Genomic DNA, 15,908 nt, shown 5'->3' with positions numbered 1-15,908 from the left:
TATAGGGCCAAAGGAAATATCCTCCCATAACAAAGAGAAAGAAGCTTCCTGAGAAACTTCTTTGTGTTCTGTGAAATCATCTCACAGAGTTACAGCTTTCCCCTCAAGAAGCCTTTCGCTAAGACAGTTCTTGTGGAATTGGCAAAGTGATATTTGGAAGCCCATATGGGGCTACGGTGAAAAAGGAAATATCCTCCGATGAAATCTGGAAAGAAGCTTTCTGAGAAACTGCTCTGTGATATGTGACTTCCACTCACAGAGTTACATCTGTATTTCGTGGATCTCTTTGCTAGCCTTATTTCTGTGGAATCTGAGAACAGATATTTCGGATCCCTTTGAAGACTATAGGGCGAAAGTAAATATCCTCCCATAACAAAGAGAAAGAAGCTTTCTGAGAAACTTCTTTGTGTTCTGTGAAATCATCTCACAGAGTTACAGCTTTCCTCTGAAGAAGCCTTTCGCTAAGACAGTTCTTGTTGAATTGGCAAGGTGATATTTGGAAGCCCATAGAGGGCTATCTTGAAAAAGGAAATATCCTCCGATGAAATCTGGAAAGAAGCTTTCTGAGAAACTGCTCTGTGATATCTGACTTCCACTCACAGAGTTACATCTGTATTTCGTGGATCTCTTTGCTAGCCTTATTTCTGTGGAATCTGAGAACAGATATTTCCGATCCCTTTGAAGACAATATGGCCAAAGGAAATATCCTCCGATAACAAAGAGAAAGAAGCTTTCTGAGAAACTTCTTTGTGTTCTGTGAAATCATCTCACAGAGTTACAGCTTTCCCCACAAGAAGTCTTTCGCTAAGACAGTTCTTGTGGAATTGGCAAAGTGATATTTGGAAGCCCTTAGAGGGCTATGGTGAAAAAGGAAATAATCTCCAATGAAATCTGGATAGAAGCTTTCTGAGAAACTGCTCTGTGATATGTGACTTCCACTCACAGAGTTACATCTGTATTTCGTGGATCTCTTTGCTAGCCTTATTTCTGTGGAATCTGAGAGCAGATATTTAGAATCCCTTTGAAGACTATAGGGCCAAAAGAAATATGCTCCCATAACAAAGAGAAAGAAGCTTCCTGAGAAACTTCTTTGTGTTCTGTGAAATCATCTCACAGAGTTACAGCTGTCCCCTCAAGAAGCCTTTCGCTAAGACAGTTCTTGTGGAATTGGCAAAGTGATATTTGGAAGCCCATAGGGGGCTAAGGTGAAAAAGGAAATATCCTCCGATGAAATCTGGACAGAAGCTTTCTGAGAAACTGCTCTATGATATGTGACTTCCACTCACAGAGTTACATCTGTATTTCGTGGATCTCTTTGCTTCCCTTATTTCTGTGGTATCTGAGAACAGATATTTCGGATCCCTTTGAAGACTATAGGGCCAAAGGAAATATCCTCCGATAACAAAGAGAAAGAAGCTTTCTGAGAAACTTCTTTGTGTTCTGTGAAATCATCTCATAGAGTTACAGCTTTCCCCTCAAGAAGCCTTTCGCTAAGACAGTTCTTGTGGAATTGGCAAAGTGATATTTGGAAGCCCATAGAGGGCTATGGTGAAAAAGGAATTATCCTCAGATGAAATCTGGAAAGAAGCTTTCTGAGAAACTGCTCTGTGATATGTGACTTCCACTCACAGAGTTACATCTGTATTTCGTGGATCTCTTTGCTAGCCTTATTTCTGTGGAATCTGAGAACAGATATATCGGATCCCTTTGAAGACTATAGGGCCAAAGGAAATATCCTCCGATAACAAAGAGAAAGAAGCTTTCTGAGAAACTTCTTTGTGTTCTGTGAAATCATCTCTTAGAGTTGCAGCTTTTCCCTCAAGAAGCTTTTCGCTAAGACAGTTCTCGTGGAATTGGCAAAGTGATATTTGGAAGCCCATAGACGGCTATGGTGAAAAAGGAAATATCCTCCGATGAAATCTGGAAAGAAGCTTTCTGAGAAACTGCTCTCTGATATGTGACTTCCACTCACAGAGTTACATCTGTATTTCGTGGATCTCTTTGCTAGCCTTATTTCTGTGGAATCTGAGAACAGATACTTCGGATCCCTTTGAAGACTAAAGGGCCAAAGGAAATATCCTCCGATAACAAAGAGAAAGAAGCTTTCTGAGAAACTTCTTTGTGTTCTGTGAAATCATCTCACAGACTTACAGCTTTCCTTTCAAGAAGCCTTTCGCTAAGACAGTTCTTGTGGAATTGGCAAAGTGATATTTGGAAGCCCATAGACGGCTATGGTGAAAAAGGAAATATCCTCCGATGAAATCTGGAAAGAAGCATTCTGAGAAACTGCTCTGTGATATGAGACTTCCACTCACAGCGTTACATCTGTATTTCGTGGATCTCTTTGCTAGCCTTATTTCTGTGGAATCTGAGAACAGATATTTCGGATCCCTTTGAAGACTATAGGGCCAAAGGAAATATCCTCCGATAACAAAGAGAAAGAAGCTTTCTGAGAAACTTCTTTGTGTTCTGTGAAATCATCTCCCAGAGTTACAGCTTTCCACTCAAGAAGCCTTTCGCTAAGACAGTTCTTGTGGAATTGGCAAAGTGATATTTGGAAGCCCATAGAGGGCTATGGTGAAAAAGGAAATAATCTCCAATGAAATCTGGAAAGAAGCTTTCTGAGAAACTGCTCTGAGATATGTGACTTCCACTCACAGAGTTACATCTGTATTTCGTGGATCTCTTTGCTAGCCTTATTTCTGTGGAATCTGAGAGCAGATATTTAGAATCCCTTTGAAGACTATAGGGCCAAAGGAAATATCCTCCCATAACAAAGAGAAAGAAGCTTCCTGAGAAACTTCTTTGTGTTCTGTGAAATCATCTCACAGAGTTACAGCTGTCCCCTCAAGAAGCCTTTCGCTAAGACAGTTCTTGTGGAATTGGCAAAGAGATATTTGGAAGCCCATAGGGGGCTACGGTGAAAAAGGAAATATCCTCCGATGAAATCTGGAAAGAAGCTTTCTGAGAAACTGCTCTATGATATGTGACTTCCACTCACAGAGTTATATCTGTATTTTGCGGATCTCTTTGCTAGCCGTATTTCTGTGGTATCTGAGAACAGATATTTCGGATCCCTTTGAAGACAATAGGGCCAAAGGAAATATCCTCCGATAACAAAGAGAAAGAAGCTTTCTGAGAAACTTCTTTGTGTTCTGTGAAATCATCTCATAGAGTTACAGCTTTCCCCTCAAGAAGCCTTTCGCTAAGACAGTTCTTGTGGATTTGGAAAAGTGATATTTGGAAGCCCATAGAGGGCTATGGTGAAAAAGGAATTATCCTCCGATGAAATCTGGAAAGAAGCTTTCTGAGAAACTGCTCTGTGATATGTGACTTCCACTCTCAGAGTTACATCTGTATTTCGTGGATCTCTTTGCTAGCCTTATTTCTGTGGAATCTGAGAACAGATATATCGGATCTCTTTGAATACTATAGGGCCAAAGGAAATATCCTCCGATAACAAAGAGAAAGAAGCTTTCTGAGAAACTTCTTTGTGTTCTGTGAAATCATCTCTCAGAGTTGCAGCATTTCCCTCAAGAAGCTTTTCGCTAAGACAGTTCTCGTGGAATTGGCAAAGTGATATTTGGAAGCCCATAGACGGCTATGGTGAAAAAGGAAATATCCTCCGATGAAATCTGGAAAGAAGCTTTCTGAGAAACTGCTCTGTGATATGTGACTTCCACTCACAGAGTTACATCTATATTTCGTGGATCTCTTTGCTAGCCTTATTTCTGTGGAATCTGAGAAGAGATACTTCGGATCCCTTGGAAGACTAAAGGGCCAAAGGAAATATCCTCCGATAACAAAGAGAAAGAAGCTTTCTGAGAAACTTCTTTGTGTTCTGTGAAATCATCTCACAGACTTACAGCTTTCCTTTCAAGAAGCCTTTCGCTAAGTCAGTTCTTGTGGAATTGGCAAAGTGATATTTGGAAGCCCATAGACGGCTATGGTGAAAAAGGAAATATCCTCCGATGAAATCTGGAAAGAAGCATTCTGAGAAACTGCTCTGTGATATGAGACTTCCACTCACAGCGTTACATCTGTATTTCGTGGATCTCTTTGCTAGCCTTATTTCTGTGGAATCTGAGAACAGATATTTCGGATCCCTTTGAAGACTTTAGTGCCAAAGGAAATATCCTCCGATAACAAAGAGAAAGAAGCTTTCTGAGAAACTTCTTTGTGTTCTGTGAAATCATCTCCCAGAGTTACAGCTTTCCACTCAAGAAGCCTTTCGCTAAGACAGTTCTTGTGGAATTGGCAAGGTGATATTTGGAAGCCCATAGACGGCTATGGTGAAAAAGGAAATATCTTCCGATGAAATCTGGAAGGAAGCTTTCTGAGAAACTGCTCTGTGATATGTGACTTCCACTCACAGAGTTACATCTGTATTTCGTGGATCTCTTTGCTAGCCTTATTTCTGTGGAATCTGAGAACAGATAATTCGGATCCCTTTGAAGACTATAGGGCCAAAGGAAATATCCTCCGATAACAAAGAGATACAAGCTTTCTGAGAAACTTCTTTGTGTTCTGTGAAATCATCTCACAGAGTTACAGCTTTCCCCTCAAGAAGCCTTTCGCTAAGACAGTTCTTGTGGAATTGGCAAAGTGATATTTGGAAGCCCATAGAGGGCTATGGTGAAAAAGGAAATATCCTCAGATGAAATCTGGAAAGAAGCTTTCTGAGAAACTGCTCTGTGATACGTGACTTCCACTCACAGAGTTAAATCTGTATTTCATGGATCTCTTTGCTAGCCTTACTTCTGTGGAATCCGAGAACAGATATTTCGGATCCCTTTGAAGACTATAGGGCCAAAGGAAATATCCTCCGATAACAAAGAGAAAGAAGCTTTCTGAGAAACTTTTTTGTGTTCTGTGAAATCATCTCCCAGAGTTGCAGCTTTCCCCTCAAGAAGCCTTTCGCTAAGACAGTTCTTGTGGAATTGGCAAAGTGATATTTGGAAGCCCATAGAGGGCTATGGTGAAAAAGGAAATATCCTCAGATGAAATCTGGAAAGAAGCTTTCTGAGAAACTGCTCTGTGATATGTGACTTCCACTCACAGAGTTACATCTGTATTTCGTGGATCTCTTTGCTAGCCTTATTTCTGTGGAATCTGACAACAGATATATCGGATCCCTTTGAATACTATAGTGCCAAAGGAAATATCCTCCGATAACAAAGAGAAAGAAGCTTTCTGAGAAACTTCTTTGTGTTCTGTGAAATCATCTCTCAGAGTTGCAGCTTTTCCCTCAAGAAGCTTTTCGCTAAGACAGTTCTCGTGGAATTGGCAAAGTGATATTTGGAAGCCCATAGACGGCTATGGTGAAAAAGCAAATATCCTCCGATGAAATCTGGAAAGAAGCTTTCTGAGAAACTGCTCTGTGATATGTGACTTCCACTCACAGAGTTACATCTGTATTTCGTGGATCTCTTTGCTAGCCTTATTTCTGTGGAATCTGAGAACAGATACTTCGGATCCCTTTGAAGAGTAAAGGGCCAAAGGAAATATCCTCCGATAACAAAGAGAAAGAAGCTTTCTGAGAAACTTCTTTGTGTTCTGTGAAATCATCTCACAGACTTACAACTTTCCTTTCAAGAAGCCTTTCGCTAAGACAGTTCTTGTGGAATTGGCAAAGTGATATTTGGAAGCCCATAGACGGCTATGGTGAAAAAGGAAATATCCTCCGATGAAATCTGGAAAGAAGCATTCTGAGAAACTGCTCTGTGATATGAGACTTCCACTCACAGCGTTACATCTGTATTTCGTGGATCTCTTTGCTAGCCTTATTTCTGTGGAATCTGAGAACAGATATTTCGGATCCCTTTGAAGACTATAGGGCCAAAGGAAATATCCTCCGATAACAAAGAGAAAGAAGCTTTCTGAGAAACTTCTTTTTGTTCTGTGAAATCATCTCCCAGAGTTACAGCTTTCCCCTCAAGAAGCCTTTCGTTAAGACAGTTCTTGTGGAATTGGCAAAGTGATATTTGGAAGCCCATAGAGGGCTATGGTGAAAAAGGAAATATCCTCCGATGAAATCTGGAAAGAAGCATTCTGAGAAACTGCTCTGTGATATGAGACTTCCACTCACAGAGTTTCATCTGTATTTCGTGGATCTCTTTGCTAGCCTTATTTCTGTGGAGTCTGAGAACAGATATTTCGGATCCCTTTGAAGACTATAGGGCCAAAGGAAATATCCTCCGATAACAAAGAGAAAGAAGCTTTCTGAGAAACTTCTTTGTGTTCTGTGAAATCATCTCCCAGAGTTACAGCTTTCCCCTTAAGAAGCCTTTCGCTAAGACAGTTTTTGTGGAATTGGCAAAGTGATATTTGGAAGCCCATAGAGGGCTATTGTGAAAAAGGAAATACCCTCCAATGAAATCTGGAAAGAAGCTTTCTGAGAAACTGCTCTGTGATATGTGACTTCCACTCACAGAGTTACATCTGTATTTCGTGGATCTCTTTGCTAGCCTTTTTTCTGTTGAATCTGAGAACAGATATTTCGGATTCCTTTGAAGACTATAGGGCCAAAGGAAATATCCTCCGAAAACAAAGAGAAAGAAGCTTTCTGAGAAACTTCTTTGTGTTCTGTGAAATCATCTCATAGAATTACAGCTTTCCCCTCAAGAAGCCTTTCGCTAAGACAGTTCTTGTGGAATTGGCAAAGTGATATTTGGAAGCCCATAGAGGGCTATGGTGAAAAAGGAAATATCCTCCGATGAAATCTGGAAAGAAGCTTTCTGAGAAACTGCTCTGTGATACGTGACTTCCACTCACAGAGTTAAATCTGTATTTCATGGATCTCTTTGCTAGCCTTACTTCTGTGGAATCCGAGAACAGATATTTCGGATCCCTTTGAAGACTATAGGGCCAAAGGAAATATCCTCCGATAACAAAGAGAAAGAAGCTTTCTGAGAAACTTCTTTGTGTTCTGTGAAATCATCTCCCAGAGTTGCAGCTTTCCCCTCAAGAAGCCTTTCGCTAAGACAGTTCTTGTGGAATTGGCAAAGTGATATTTGGAAGCCCATTGACGGCTATGGTGAAAAAGGAAATATCCTCTGATGAAATCTGGAAAGAAGCTTTCTGAGAAACTGCTCTGTGATATGTGACTTCCACTCAAAGAGTTACATCTGCATTTGGTGGATCTCTTTGCTAGCCTTATTTCTGTGGAATCTGAGAACAGATATTTCGGATCCCTTTGAAGACTATAGGACCAAAGGAAATACCCTCCGATAACAAAGAGATAGAAGCTTTCTGAGAAACTTCTTTGTGTTCTGTGAAATCATCTCACAGAGTTACAGCTTTCCCCTCAAGAAGCCTTTCGCTAAGACAGTTCTTGTGGAATTGGCAAAGTGATATTTGGAAGCCCATAGACGGCTATGGTGAAAAAGGAAATATCCTCCGATGAAATCTGGAAAGAAGCTTTCTGAGAAACTGCTCTGTGATATGTCACTTCCACTCACAGAGTTACATATGTATTTCGTGGATCTCTTTGCTAGCCTTATTTCTGTGGAATCTGAGAACAGATATTTCGGATCCCATTGAAGACTATAGGACCAAAGGAAATACCCTCCGATAACAAAGAGATAGAAGCTTTCTGAGAAACTTCTTTGTGTTCTGTGAAATCATCTCACAGAGTTACAGCTTTCTCCTCAAGAAGCCTTTCGCTAAGACAGTTCTTGTGGAATTGGCAAAGTGATATTTGGAAGCCCATATGGGGCTACGGTGAAAAAGGAAATATCCTCCGATGAAATCTGGAAAGAAGCTTTCTGAGAAACTGCTCTGTGATATGTGACTTCCACTCACAGAGTTACATCTGTATTTCGTGGATCTCTTTGCTAGCCTTATTTCTGTGGAATCTGAGAACAGATATTTCGGATCCCTTTGAAGACTATAGGGCGAAAGTAAATATCCTCCCATAACAAAGAGAAAGAAGCTTTCTGAGAAACTTCTTTGTGTTCTGTGAAATCATCTCACAGAGTTACAGCTTTCCTCTGAAGAAGCCTTTCGCTAAGACAGTTCTTGTTGAATTGGCAAGGTGATATTTGGAAGCCCATAGAGGGCTATCTTGAAAAAGGAAATATCCTCCGATGAAATCTGGAAAGAAGCTTTCTGAGAAACTGCTCTGTGATATCTGACTTCCACTCACAGAGTTACATCTGTATTTCGTGGATCTCTTTGCTAGCCTTATTTCTGTGGAATCTGAGAACAGATATTTCCGATCCCTTTGAAGACAATATGGCCAAAGGAAATATCCTCCGATAACAAAGAGAAAGAAGCTTTCTGAGAAACTTCTTTGTGTTCTGTGAAATCATCTCACAGAGTTACAGCTTTCCCCACAAGAAGTCTTTCGCTAAGACAGTTCTTGTGGAATTGGCAAAGTGATATTTGGAAGCCCTTAGAGGGCTATGGTGAAAAAGGAAATAATCTCCAATGAAATCTGGATAGAAGCTTTCTGAGAAACTGCTCTGTGATATGTGACTTCCACTCACAGAGTTACATCTGTATTTCGTGGATCTCTTTGCTAGCCTTATTTCTGTGGAATCTGAGAGCAGATATTTAGAATCCCTTTGAAGACTATAGGGCCAAAAGAAATATGCTCCCATAACAAAGAGAAAGAAGCTTCCTGAGAAACTTCTTTGTGTTCTGTGAAATCATCTCACAGAGTTACAGCTGTCCCCTCAAGAAGCCTTTCGCTAAGACAGTTCTTGTGGAATTGGCAAAGTGATATTTGGAAGCCCATAGGGGGCTAAGGTGAAAAAGGAAATATCCTCCGATGAAATCTGGACAAAAGCTTTCTGAGAAACTGCTCTATGATATGTGACTTCCACTCACAGAGTTACATCTGTATTTCGTGGATCTCTTTGCTTCCCTTATTTCTGTGGTATCTGAGAACAGATATTTCGGATCCCTTTGAAGACTATAGGGCCAAAGGAAATATCCTCCGATAACAAAGAGAAAGAAGCTTTCTGAGAAACTTCTTTGTGTTCTGTGAAATCATCTCATAGAGTTACAGCTTTCCCCTCAAGAAGCCTTTCGCTAAGACAGTTCTTGTGGAATTGGCAAAGTGATATTTGGAAGCCCATAGAGGGCTATGGTGAAAAAGGAATTATCCTCAGATGAAATCTGGAAAGAAGCTTTCTGAGAAACTGCTCTGTGATATGTGACTTCCACTCACAGAGTTACATCTGTATTTCGTGGATCTCTTTGCTAGCCTTATTTCTGTGGAATCTGAGAACAGATATATCGGATCCCTTTGAAGACTATAGGGCCAAAGGAAATATCCTCCGATAACAAAGAGAAAGAAGCTTTCTGAGAAACTTCTTTGTGTTCTGTGAAATCATCTCTTAGAGTTGCAGCTTTTCCCTCTAGAAGCTTTTCGCTAAGACAGTTCTCGTGGAATTGGCAAAGTGATATTTGGAAGCCCATAGACGGCTATGGTGAAAAAGGAAATATCCTCCGATGAAATCTGGAAAGAAGCTTTCTGAGAAACTGCTCTCTGATATGTGACTTCCACTCACAGAGTTACATCTGTATTTCGTGGATCTCTTTGCTAGCCTTATTTCTGTGGAATCTGAGAACAGATATTTCGGATCCCTTTGAAGACTATAGGGCCAAAGGAAATATCCTCCGATAACAAAGAGAAAGAAGCTTTCTGAGAAACTTCTTTGTGTTCTGTGAAATCATCTCACAGAGTTACAGCTTTCCCCTCAAGAAGCCTTTCGCTAAGACAGTTCTTGTGGAATTGGCAAAGTGATATTTGGAAGCCCATAGAGGGCTTTGGTGAAAAAGGAAATATCCTCCGATGAAATCTGGAAAGAAGCATTCTGAGAAACTGCTCTGTGATATGAGACTTCCACTCACAGAGTTTCATCTGTATTTCCTGGATCTCTTTGCTAGCCTTATTTCTGTGGAGTCTGAGAACAGATATTTCGGATCCCTTTGAAGACTATAGGGCCAAAGGAAATATCCTCCGATAACAAAGAGAAAGAAGCTTTCTGAGAAACTTCTTTGTGTTCTGTGAAATCATCTCACAGAGTTACAGCTTTCCCCTCAAGAAGCCTTTCGCTAAGACAGTTCTTGTGGAATTGGCAAAGTGATATTTGGAAGCCCATAGAGGGCTATGGTGAAAAAGGAAATATCCTCCGATGAAATCTGGAAAGAAGCTTTCTGAGAAACTGCTCTGTGATATGTGACTTCCACTCACAGAGTTACATCTGTATTTCGTGGATCTCTTTGCTAGCCTTATTTCTGTGGAATCTGAGAACAGATATTTCGGATCCCTTTGAAGACTATAGGGCCAAAGGAAATATCCTCCGATAACAAAGAGAAAGAAGCTTTCTGAGAAACTTCTTTGTGTTCTGTGAAATCATCTCATAGAGTTACAGCTTTCCCCTCAAGAAGCCTTTCGCTAAGACAGTTCTTGTGGAATTGGCAAAGTGATATTTGGAAGCCCATAGAGGGCTATGGTGAAAAAGGAAATATCCTCAGATGAAATCTGGAAAGAAGCTTTCTGAGAAACTGCTCTGTGATATGTGACTTCCACTCACAGAGTTACATCTGTATTTCGTGGATCTCTTTGCTAGCCTTATTTCTGTGGAATCTGAGAACAGATATTTCGGATCCCTTTGAAGACTATAGGGCCAAAGGAAATATCCTCCGATAACAAAGAGATAGAAGCTTTCTGAGAAACTTCTTTGTGTTCTGTGAAATCATCTCACAGAGTTACAGCTTTCCCCTCAAGAAGCCTTTCGCTAAGACAGTTCTTGTGGAATTGGCAAAGTGATATTTGGAAGCCCATAGACGGCTATGGTGAAAAAGGAAATATCCTCCGATGAAATCTGGAAAGAAGCTTTCTGAGAAACTGCTCTGTGATATGTGACTTCCACTCACAGAGTTACATCTGTATTTCGTGGATCTCTTTGCTAGCCTTATTTCTGTGGAATCTGAGCACAGATATTTCGGATCCCTTTGAAGACTATAGGGCCAAAGGAAATATCCTCCGATAACAAAGAGAAAGAAGCTTTCTGAGAAACTTCTTTGTGTTCTGTGAAATCATCTCATAGAGTTACAGCTTTCCCCTCAAGAAGCCTTTCGCTAAGACAGTTCTTGTGGAATTGGCAAAGTGATATTTGGAAGCCCATAGAGGGCTATGGTGAAAAAGGAAATATCCTCAGATGAAATCTGGAAAGAAGCTTTCTGAGAAACTGCTCTGTGATATGTGACTTCCACTCACAGAGTTACATCTGTATTTCGTGGATCTCTTTGCTAGCCTTATTTCTGTGGAATCTGAGAACAGATATTTCGGATCCCTTTGAAGACTATAGGGCCAAAGGAAATATCCTCCGATAACAAAGAGATACAAGCTTTCTGAGAAACTTCTTTGTGTTCTGTGAAATCATCTCACAGAGTTACAGCTTTCCCCTCAAGAAGCCTTTCGCTAAGACAGTTCTTGTGGAATTGGCAAAGTGATATTTGGAAGCCCATAGAGGGCTATGGTGAAAAAGGAAATATCCTCCGATGAAATCTGGAAAGAAGCATTCTGAGAAACTGCTCTGTGATATGAGACTTCCACTCACAGAGTTTCATCTGTATTTCGTGGATCTCTTTGCTAGACTTATTTCTGTGGAGTCTGAGAACAGATATTGCGGATCCCTTTGAAGACTATAGGGCCAAAGGAAATATCCTCCGATAACAAAGAGAAAGAAGCTTTCTGAGAAACTTCTTTGTGTTCTGTGAAATCATCTCCCAGAGTTACAGCTTTCCCCTTAAGAAGCCTTTCGCTAAGACAGTTTTTGTGGAATTGGCAAAGTGATATTTGGAAGCCCATAGAGGGCTATTGTGAAAAAGGAAATACCCTCCAATGAAATCTGGAAAGAAGCTTTCTGAGAAACTGCTCTGTGATATGTGACTTCCACTCACAGAGTTACATCTGTATTTCGTGGATCTCTTTGCTATCCTTATTTCTGTGGAATCTGAGAACAGATATTTCGGATCCCTTTGAAGACTATAGGGCCAAAGGAAATATCCTCCGAAAACAAAGAGAAAGAAGCTTTCTGAGAAACTTCTTTGTGTTCTGTGAAATCATCTCATAGAGTTACAGCTTTCCCCTCAAGAAGCCTTTCGCTAAGACAGTTCTTGTGGAATTGGCAAAGTGATATTTGGAAGCCCATAGAGGGCTATGGTGAAAAAGGAAATATCCTCAGATGAAATCTGGAAAGAAGCTTTCTGAGAAACTGCTCTGTGATACGTGACTTCCACTCACAGAGTTAAATCTGTATTTCATGGATCTCTTTGCTAGCCTTACTTCTGTGGAATCCGAGAACAGATATTTCGGATCCCTTTGAAGACTATAGGGCCAAAGGAAATATCCTCCGATAACAAAGAGAAAGAAGCTTTCTGAGAAACTTCTTTGTGTTCTGTGAAATCATCTCCCAGAGTTGCAGCTTTCCCCTCAAGAAGCCTTTCGCTAAGACAGTTCTTGTGGAATTGGCAAAGTGATATTTGGAAGCACTTTGACGGCTATGGTGAAAAAGGAAATATCCTCTGATGAAATCTGGAAAGAAGCTTTCTGAGAAACTGCTCTGTTATATGTGACTTCCACTCAAAGAGTTACATCTGCATTTCGTGGATCTCTTTGCTAGCCTTATTTCTGTGGAATCTGAGAACAGATATTTCGGATCCCTTTGAAGACTATAGGGCCAAAGGAAATATCCTCCGATAACAAAGAGATAGAAGCTTTCTGAGAAACTTCTTTGTGTTCTGTGAAATCATCTCACAGAGTTACAGCTTTCCCCTCAAGAAGCCTTTCGCTAAGACAGTTCTTGTGGAATTGGCAAAGTGATATTTGGAAGCCCATAGACGGCTATGGTGAAAAAGGAAATATCCTCCGATGAAATCTGGAAAGAAGCTTTCTGAGAAACTGCTCTGTGATATGTCACTTCCACTCACAGAGTTACATCTGTATTTCGTGGATCTCTTTGCTAGCCTTATTTCTGTGGAAACTGAGAACAGATATTTCGGATCCCTTTGATGACTATAAGGCCAAAGGAAATATCCTCCGATAACAAAGAGAAAGAAGCTTTTTGAGAAACTTCTTTGTGTTCTGTGAAATCATCTCCCAGAGTTACAGCTTTCCCCTGAAGAAGCCTTTCGCAAAGACAGTTTTTGTGGAATTGGCAAAGTGATATTTGGAAGCCCATAGAGGGCTATTGTGAAAAAGGAAATACCCTCCAATGAAATCTGGAAAGAAGCTTTCTGAGAAACTGCTCTGTGATATGTGACTTCCACTCACAGAGTTACATCTGTATTTTGTGGATCTCTTTGCTAGCCTTATTTCTGTGGAATCTGAGAACAGATATTTCGGACCCCTTTGAAGACTATAGGGCCAAAGGAAATATCCTCCGATAACAAAGAGAAAGAAGCTTTCTGAGAAACTTCTTTGTGTTCTGTGAAATCATCTCACAGAGTTACAGCTTTCCCTTCAAGAAGCCTTTCGCTAAGACAGTTCTTGTGGAATTGGCAAAGTGATATTTGGAAGCCCATAGAGGGCTATGGTGAAAAAGGAAATATCCTCCGATGAAATCTGGAAAGAAGCATTCTGAGAAACTGCTCTGTGATATGAAACTTCCACTCACAGAGTTTCATCTGTATTTCCTGGATCTCTTTGCTAGCCTTATTTCTGTGGAGTCTGAGAACAGATATTTCGGATCCCTTTGAAGACTATAGGGCCAAAGGAAATATCCTCCGATAACAAAGAGAAAGAAGCTTTCTGAGAAACTTCTTTGTGTTCTGTGAAATCATCTCACAGAGTTACAGCTTTCCCCTCAAGAAGCCTTTCGCTAAGACAGTTCTTGTGGAATTGGCAAAGTGATATTTGGAAGCCCATAGAGGGCTATGGTGAAAAAGGAAATATCCTCCGATGAAATCTGGAAAGAAGCATTCTGAGAAACTCCTCTGTGATATGAGACTTCCACTCACAGAGTTTCATCTGTATTTCGTGGATCTCTTTGCTAGCCTTATTTCTGTGGAGTCTGAGAACAGATATTTCGGATCCCTTTGAAGACTATAGGGCCAAAGGAAATATCCTCCGATAACAAAGAGAAAGAAGCTTTCTGAGAAACTTCTTTGTGTTCTGTGAAATCATCTCCCAGAGTTACAGCTTTCCCCTTAAGAAGCCTTTCGCTAAGACAGTTTTTGTGGAATTGGCAAAGTGATATTTGGAAGCCCATAGAGGGCTATTGTGAAAAAGGAAATACCCTCCAATGAAATCTGGAAAGAAGCTTTCTGAGAAACTGCTCTGTGATATGTGACTTCCACTCACAGAGTTACATCTGTATTTCGTGGATCTCTTTGCTAGCCTTATTTCTGTGGAATCTGAGAACAGATATTTCGGATCCCTTTGAAGACTATAGGGCCAAAGGAAATACCCTCCGAAAACAAAGAGAAAGAAGCTTTCTGAGAAACTTCTTTGTGTTCTGTGAAATCATCTCATAGAGTTACAGCTTTCCCCTCAAGAAGCCTTTCGCTAAGACAGTTCTTGTGGAATTGGCAAAGTGATATTTGGAAGCCCATAGAGGGCTATGGTGAAAAAGGAAATATCCTCAGATGAAATCTGGAAAGAAGCTTTCTGAGAAACTGCTCTTGGATACGTGACTTTCACTCACAGAGTTAAATCTGTATTTCATGGATCTCTTTGCTAGCCTTACTTCTGTGGAATCCGAGAACAGATATTTCGGATCCCTTTGAAGACTATAGGGCCAAAGGAAATATCCTCCGATAACAAAGAGAAAGAAGCTTTCTGAGAAACTTCTTTGTGTTCTGTGAAATCATCTCCCAGAGTTGCAGCTTTCCCCTCAAGAAGCCTTTCGCTAAGACAGTTCTTGTGGAATTGGCAAAGTGATATTTGGAAGCCCATTGACGGCTATGGTGAAAAAGGAAATATCCTCTGATGAAATCTGGAAAGAAGCTTTCTGAGAAACTGCTCTGTGATATGTGACTTCCATTCAAAGAGTTACATCTGCATTTCGTGGATCTCTTTGCTAGCCTTATTTCTGTGGAATCTGAGAACATATATTTCGGATCCCTTTGAAGACTATAGGGCCAAAGGAAATATCCTCCGATAACAAAGAGATAGAAGCTTTCTGAGAAACTTCTTTGTGTTCTGTGAAATCATCTCACAGAGTTACAGCTTTCTCCTCAAGAAGCCTTTAGCTAAGACAGTTCTTGTGGAATTGGCAAATTGATATTTGGAAGCCCATAGAGGGCTATGGTGAAAAAGGAAATATCCTCCAATGAAATCTGGAAAGAAGCTTTCTGAGAAACTGCTCTGTGATATGTGACTTCCACACAAAGAGTTACATCTGTATTTCGTGGATCTCTTTGCTAGCCTTATTTCTGTGGAATCTGAGAGCAGATATTTAGAAACCCTTTGAAGACTATAGGGCCAAAGGAAATATCCTCCGATAACAAAGAGAAAGAAGCTTTCTGAAAAACTTCTTAGTGTTCTGTGAAATCATCTCACAGAGTTACAGCTTTCCCCTCAAGAAGCCTTTCGCTAAGACAGTTCTTGTGGAATTGGCAAAGTGATATTTGGAAGCCCATAGAGGGCTATGGTGAAAAAGGAAATATCCTCCGATGAAATCTGGAAAGAAGCTTTCTGAGAAACTGCTCTGTGATATGTGACTTCCACTCACAGAGTTACATCTATATTTCGTGGATCTCTTTGCTAGCCTTATTTCTGTGGAAACTGAGAACAGATATTTCGGATCCCTTTGATGACTATAGGGCCAAAGGAAATATCCTCCGATAACAAAGAGAAAGAAGCTTTCTGAGAAACTTCTTTGTGTTCTGTGAAATCATCTCCCAGAGTTACAACTTTCCCCTGAAGAAGCCTTTCGCAAAGACAGTTT

This window comes from Macaca mulatta, chromosome 12 (assembly GCF_049350105.2).
Source record: "Macaca mulatta isolate MMU2019108-1 chromosome 12, T2T-MMU8v2.0, whole genome shotgun sequence".
In the NCBI taxonomy this organism is placed as follows: domain Eukaryota; kingdom Metazoa; phylum Chordata; class Mammalia; order Primates; family Cercopithecidae; genus Macaca; species Macaca mulatta.
This window is presented reverse-complemented; position numbering follows the sequence as displayed.